This window comes from Bos javanicus, chromosome 14 (assembly GCF_032452875.1).
Source record: "Bos javanicus breed banteng chromosome 14, ARS-OSU_banteng_1.0, whole genome shotgun sequence".
Classification (NCBI taxonomy): domain Eukaryota; kingdom Metazoa; phylum Chordata; class Mammalia; order Artiodactyla; family Bovidae; genus Bos; species Bos javanicus.
The window spans coordinates 24,024,752-24,032,144 of NC_083881.1; positions in this window are offsets into that span (position 1 = coordinate 24,024,752).

Sequence of the window (7,393 nt, forward strand, 5' to 3'; positions counted from 1 at the left end):
ACGGTACATTTTTATTACTGAGGACACACAGGCTGTGGTCGTTTGTTAGGGCAGCTCAAGCCAACCTGTGTTGGTGTAACTTCACTCACTTGAACCAGAGGAGTCCAGCCAGGAGTTTCGAGGAGTCCAGAGAAGTGAGGGCACAGACAGTCTGGCTGGGGCTGAGGGTACAGATGGACCTATGACTGATAACTGAGGCTGTGAAACTGAGCAAGATACTCTTTTTCTTTAGGTTTTGCTTTGGTTTTCTTTTTGGCCACAATGAACAGCTTGGGGGATTTTAGTTCCCCAAACAGGATAAAACCCATGCCCTGAGCAGTGAAAGCACAGAATCCTAACCACTGGACCTCGGGGGAATTCCCTGTTGATTGGAATTTATTAATAGTAGCTCTGGTTTCTTCTGCCCAACCCTCTTCCTTCTTTTCTTCAAACCCTTTTCTTCTTTTCTTGCCCACTGGACAGGAGGGCTTGTGAAGCGCAAGGACAACTGAAAGAACCAAACCAACCCCGGTTCTTTCCAGGAATTTCTGCACAGTGGGTGTGGTTGTTCCATGCATTTTGGAGAATGTGGGTCTGGGCTTGTTTTGTGGGAAAAGAAGGTCTATCAAAGGACATAAGGAAACAGCATACCAGCAGAGAGGAGGAGGAGAGAGAGAAATGACCACATCATTTCAACAGCTCGTCTTCTCAGCCTCAAATCTTCTTTTTCTGACCCTTAAGCCAATGAACCATTTTCTGTTTAGGTTAATTTGATTTCTGTCCCTGGAAATCAAGGGGCTTCCCAGGTGGCTCAGAATCCACTTGCAATTCAAGAAAGGCCAGTTGGATCCCTGGGTCGGGAAGATTCCCTGGAGGAAGGCATGGCAACCCACTCCAGTATTCTTGCCTGGAGAATCCCAAGGACAGAAGAGCTTGGTGGGCCACAGTTCATGGGGTCACAAAGAGTTGGACACGACTGAAGCCACTTAGCACGCAGCCACACACGCAGAAAGCAAGAGAGACTTGTCTGATAAACGCAGCGTGGAGCATGAGCCTTCGGATCAGACAAACACAAACAGGCTCAGAGAGGAGAGCGTGCCTTCTCAAGGGCTGTGTGGCTGTTCTACGATTCTCCCATAGTGCTGTCCCATTTCACCCTCACGGCAACCCTGTGGCTGGCACCTTGCCCAAGACCACGCAGCTAATGAGAAGCAGAGGGGTGTTCAAAGGCAGGCGCTGCTGTGCCCAAGTTCCTGGGCGCAAACTCTCATATTCATTACTCTCATCTCTAGAGATTCCTAAGTCCTATCTCTGACACGGCTCGACAAACAACTACTCTTGAATTGTTGCATTTACCGCAGGCCACTGGTTTAGCAGATTCCCTGCCGGTCAGTCTCCAGGGGCCCGGGGCTGAGGGGGAGCTGTCACTACTGGGAATTCAGCCCTTGCTGTGTCCTGGTGTTGTCCGACAGACCATCTCATTTTAAATGTTTCCTTTTGTTGATGTATTTAATCCTCTGAGGTTTCCAAGACTGTTTGGCTTGTGGTCCAGAACAACTGTGTGACACATTGAAGAAGGTTTTATCACTTCCCCAGAGAATGAAAAGTATCTTGGAGAAAGATCGTTTTTCCTCCAGCCCCATGGCACATCACTGCTTACCTACCAAAAGCTGCTTTGGGAAAATTACACCCAGCATTGAAAATATTTTCCGTGACAATGTTCCCTTTGAGAAGTTGGGTCTGGTCTTCTGCCAGATGGAGATTTGATGTAACCGAAGATCTTAATCCTGATAGAGAACTGAGTTCACTGCAAACAGAAAGAAAAACTTTTGCAAGTGTACTGTTTGCATTCCTGCTGTGAAATAAGACGTGACCGGGGACTTATCTGGAAGAACTCCCATCAGAGCTATGGAAATCACGTTTCATGATTGGAAATCTGATTTGGGAAAGAAATCACTCTGCTCTGTGTCCAGTGGGATGGGGTCCTTTGTTTCCTGATGTTCTCATGTTAATCCCCAAGGCACGGTTGACAGGCGAGCAGCACTGACTGGGGGAAGGCCCCAGAGTCCTACAGAGGAGACGCAGATCATGTGAGGACCTGGGCCCCACCAGTGACTGCTCTGTGAGTCATGTTCTCTCTCCATTTGCTCCACGCTTCAGACTGTTTGAGCAAGACAAATTCAAATGTTGGAAGTGGCAAAAAACAAACAACAAAAAACCCCATTATCATATTGGAAATGTCATGCGGTCACAGATTACCCCTCTTGAAGGAAAGCTTGAATCCACGTTGAAGCACTTTGCACACTCCAAAATGATATTCCTGATAAGAGCCACCGAAAGACTTGAAATGGAGGGAGAAATCGTCTTTGCCATTATCAAGTAGCTGAGACATTTAAGGAATGTGCTTAACATTACTGTGCTTTCACAATACTCCAATTTTAGAAGTTTTTTTAATTTTTATTATTTTTTTCAAATTTTATTTTATTTTTAAACTTTACATAATTGTATTAGTTTTGCCAAATATCAAAATGAATCCGCCACAGGTGATTTGCGGACATCCCTGGTGGTCCAGTGGTTAAGACTTCACCTTTCAAGGCAGACTGGGGCTGTGGGTTCGATCCCTGGTCGGGGAGCTAGGATCCCACATGCTTCGTGGCCTAAAAATCAAAACATAAAACAGAAACAATATTGTAACAAATTCAATAAAAATTTTTTAAATGGTCTACATTCAAAAAAGTCTTAAAATTTTTAAAATAATGGCCTACATTCCAATTTTTAAACTGGATGTGCCATGCCATGCTCAGTTGTTTTAGTCATGTTCAACTCTTTGTGACCCCATGAACTGTAGCCCACCAGGCTCCTCTATCCATGGGATTCTCCAGGCAAGAATACTGGAGCGGGTTGCCGTGCCCTCCTCCTGGGGATCTTCCAAACCTGAGGATTGAACCCACTTCTGCATTTCCTGCATTGCAGGTGGGTTTCTTTATTATCTATTTACAAGAACAAATAAAAAGCATCTTGAAAAATCCAATTATGAATTTATTTAATATCCTTGACTTCTGCATCAGTAATTTCTAAGATCCTAAGTCTCCGAAATGCAAAAATATACTAGTGTCAGGTCCATAACCAATAAATTCTTGGAGGCACCCCTTCTTACCTGTTGCATAGGAATAAATATTCTTTTAGTTGGAGACATACTTTTGTGGCTTCTTTTGTGGATCATCTCAAGCTGTAGACAGACTAGTGACCTGGCTCTGTGTTGGTTTCCTAGGGCAGTGGTATATTGCTTGAAGTCCTCTGAGTATTTTCTCCCTGACACCTGACTTCCCTCTCAGATGTGTACACCTCAGTTCAGAATCCCCGCATGCCTGTAAGGCACATATGTCTCCACCCCAGTCTTCAAATCCCTCTGTTGACATGCTACAGAACAGGGGAGTCAGGGGTAATACTATTTCATTATTTGAATCAAACATTTGGGGCCAAAACTTCTCCAGAACTTTCGGTGTGTAAGAAATGATGGGGAATCACAAGGCTGAGACAGGTCACAGGCCAGCTCTCCAAACCTGAGCACTGGACCAGGACCCAGAGCTGAGCAACAGCTGGACACCAGCCCCCAGCTGGACACATAGAGCCGCCCCTGCTGATGACCCCAGTGAAGATCTCATAAAACTAGCCTCAGATTAAATCCCACAGGTTCAATTCATCTTTTATTTTGGTGGCAGTAACAGTAGCATTAAGAATAGCCTTACAAACTCTCAACCTCTCAGGGGAGAAAGCTATGCAGTTAGAACCTTCATAAATACCTGTGGTCACTTGGTACTGATATATTAATTCACAATACTAATGTTTATAAATACAGAACTGTCACATGTATATATTTTTACATGAGGATGGGGGAAGCTGGCATTAGAGAATTTTAACATAAAACTAAATTAAAACCCAAATATGCATCCATTGATGAACGGGTAAATAAAATGTGGCATGTCCATTTGTTGTTGTTCTTGTTGAGTCACTAAGTTGTGTCCAGCTCTTTGTGACCCCATGGACTGCAATATGCCAGGCCTCCCTGTCCCTATCTCCAGGAGCTTGCCCAAGTTCATGTCCATTGAGTCGGTGATGCCACCCAACCATCTCATCCTCTGCCACCCTCCTCTCCTTTTGCCTTCAATCTTTCCCAGCATCAGGGTCTTTTCCAATGAGTCAGCTCTTCGCATCAGGCAGCCAAAGTATTGGAGTTTCAGCTTCAGCATCAGTCCTTCTAATGAATATTCAGGGTTGATTTCCTTTAGGATTGACTGGTTGGAACTCCTTGCAGTCCAAGGGACTCTCAAGAGTCTTCTCCAATACCACATTTCAAAAGCATCAATTCTTCAGCACTCAGGCTTCTTTATGGTTCAATTCTCACATCCATACATGACTACTGGAAAAACTATGGCTTTGACTATACAGACCTTTGTCAGCAAAGTGATGTCTTTTCTTTTTAATATGTTGTCTAGCTTTGTCATAGCTTTCCTTCCAAGAAGCAAGAGTCTTTTAATTTCACGGCTGCAGTCACCATCCACAGTGATTTTGGAGCCCAAGAAAATAAAATCTGTCATTGCTTCCACTTTCCCCCCTTCTATTTGCCATGAAGTGGTGGGTCCAGATGCCATGATCTTAGTTTTAGTGTTTTAATAGTTATTTGAGAGATGGGATAATCAACTACAATTAGAATCCCTCCAAATAGCACTTACGGTTGTTGTATATGATTAACACACATGGCTTAAAGCTTGTGGAGTTCTTTTTTGGTAGGGTAGGAAGTGGTCCTTTGACAGTTATTGTTATTTTCATCAAGTCCCAAGCTGAATCACTTCTAGTTATTGTTGCATATCAATATTTAGATCATGCACCTCATGTAAGCACTTGAAAACAGATACAGTGTGCTTCCCAGTGGCACTAGTGGTAAAGAACCCACCTGCCAATGCAGGAGACGTAGGAGACACGGGTTCAATCCCTGGGTCAGGAAGATCCCCTGCAGGAGGAGATGGCACCCCACTCCAGTTTTCTTGCCTGGGAAATCCCATGGACAGAGGAGCCTGGTGGGCTACAGTTCATGGGATCGCAAAAAGTAAAATGTGACTGAGTGACTGAGCACACTTCAGTTATTTGCTGTCTTAAACATCTTTTCTTATATCCAGTGCATTCCAGCCTTTATTAATTTCTTTCTCCATTTAAGTCAGAGACTTTATCCCCAAGAAGTAGACCTTCAAAGTTCTTGACTTACTCAGAGATTTTTTCCCAGGACTTTAGGACTTAACTGCTGGAGTTATTAAACATTGTCTCTGAGTGAACAGAAGATGAAAAATAGTGTTCTTTCTGGGCAAAAATAAATTTATTCTTCTCTGGCTGAAAACACTTTTTATTTCCTTTACAAGTGATGGAGCTCAAGTACAAATTTGATTGTTACTCTGCTTATTACCATATAAATAGCTTTTAAATTCAATATACCATTCAAATTCATGCAAATTATAAAGAGAGGGGAGGTTCTTCCAGAAACAAAAGACTAGAGTATAAAATTTCTTATACTTCACTGACAAAATAAATTATGTGCATCATAGTAGTCCTGACATTTTGAATAGGCTGCTGCTAAGTCGCTTCAGTTGTGTCCGACTCTGTGCAACCCCATAGACGGCAGCCCACCAGGCTCGCCCGTCCCTGGGATTCTCCAGGCAAGAACACTGCAGTGGGTTGCCATTTCCTTCTCCAATGCATGAAAGTGAAAGTGAAGTCACTCAGTCGTGTCCGACATCCGACTCTTAGTGACCCCATGGACTGCAGCCTACCAGGCTCCTCCATCCATGAGATTTTCCAGGCAAGAGTACTGGAGTGGGTTGCCATCTCCAAAGTACATATTAATTCTCAAAACAGTGATCATCAATTTTAATTCATTATAACTCTCTTGATCATTTATAGTGTTAAGGGAAAGATAATGAAGAGACTACTGTATCTGTAGATCATGCTTTGTTGTCTCATAATTTTCTGATGTTTTGTAACAGCCAAATGATAAAATATTGATATCCAACAAAATAACTAAAAATAATTTAAATAGTATGTCTTCCAGAAATTGTGTGCCTTCTTACACTAACTTAAAATTGTTTTAAAAGTTCTTTCGTTGCTCATATTTATTTTCTTTAAATCAAAAGGTACTAAAACATGCAAAGACTCAGGAAAATAATACTTATAATCAGAAGAAAAAATAAACCAATGGAAAAGATCCAGAAGTGACAGTATTGATGGAATTATCAGATGAAACTTTAAAACAGACATTATGTTCAAAAATAAAACATGAGTAAAATGAGGAGACAGATGGAAACTATAAAAAATAACCAATAGGAAACTTTAGAGCTAAAAATCACACAGAATAAAAAATTCTCTGGGTAGACTTAACAACGGATTAGATACTGCAGGAGTAATAACTCTTGCAAGGGCAATAACTGCAAAGGCAACAGAAATGAAATGGGAGAGACCTCCCTGGTGGTCCAGTGGCTAAAACTCCACGCTCTCAATGCAGGGAGCCTGGATTCGACCCCTGGTCAGAGAACTAGATCCCACATGCCGCAACCAAAGAACTTATATGCAACAACTGAGATCCAGTGCAACCAAATCAACTAATTAAAAAGAAAGAGAGAGAGAGAGAAATGAAGTGGGAGACATGACAATAAAAACTGTGGAAATTGAAGCACAGGGAGAAAAAGACGGAAAAAATAATGAACAGAATCTGTGTGGCCCTGGGCAATAGTGAGCAATCTAATGGAATAGTTGTTTAGTCCCTGAGTCATGTTTTGTGACCCTGTGGACCGTAGCCCTTCAGGCTCCTCTGTTGATGCGATTTCCCAGGCAAGAAAAGTAATTGCAATCTCAAGAAGGAGACTGTAGCCCCCTTCTTGGAGGGCTGAATATGATTTGAAGAAATAATGAGCATAAATTTTTCAAAAGCATCCCATCACACATCTAAGAATTATGTCATTACACCTTAAACAGGATACAGAGAAAGACCCCACCAAGTCACATCACCATCAAACGAATACAATTCCATGATGGAGAAAGCATGTCTTTTTTTTTTTTCATGGAAAAAGCAGACTGCATATAGATTTGAACATGCTGAATCTCAGTGAAAGGCATTTTGAAATATCGGTCCAGAATCTAGCAAAGATTCAAACTGGGGGTTCGTCAGTCTGTATGCAGTGGACAAAGATGTAGAATCCAACCTCCACCCCTCCATGATCCACTGAGATTCTCCCCATCCACCTTCATTTTTCCCTTTAAAAACTGCCTTGGCTGAGCAGAATCTTCAGGGTTGGTCTTAGAACATGAGACTCCCTTCTCCCCAGCTTGCTAGTTTTTCTGATTAAAGCAGCTTTCCTTTTACTGACAC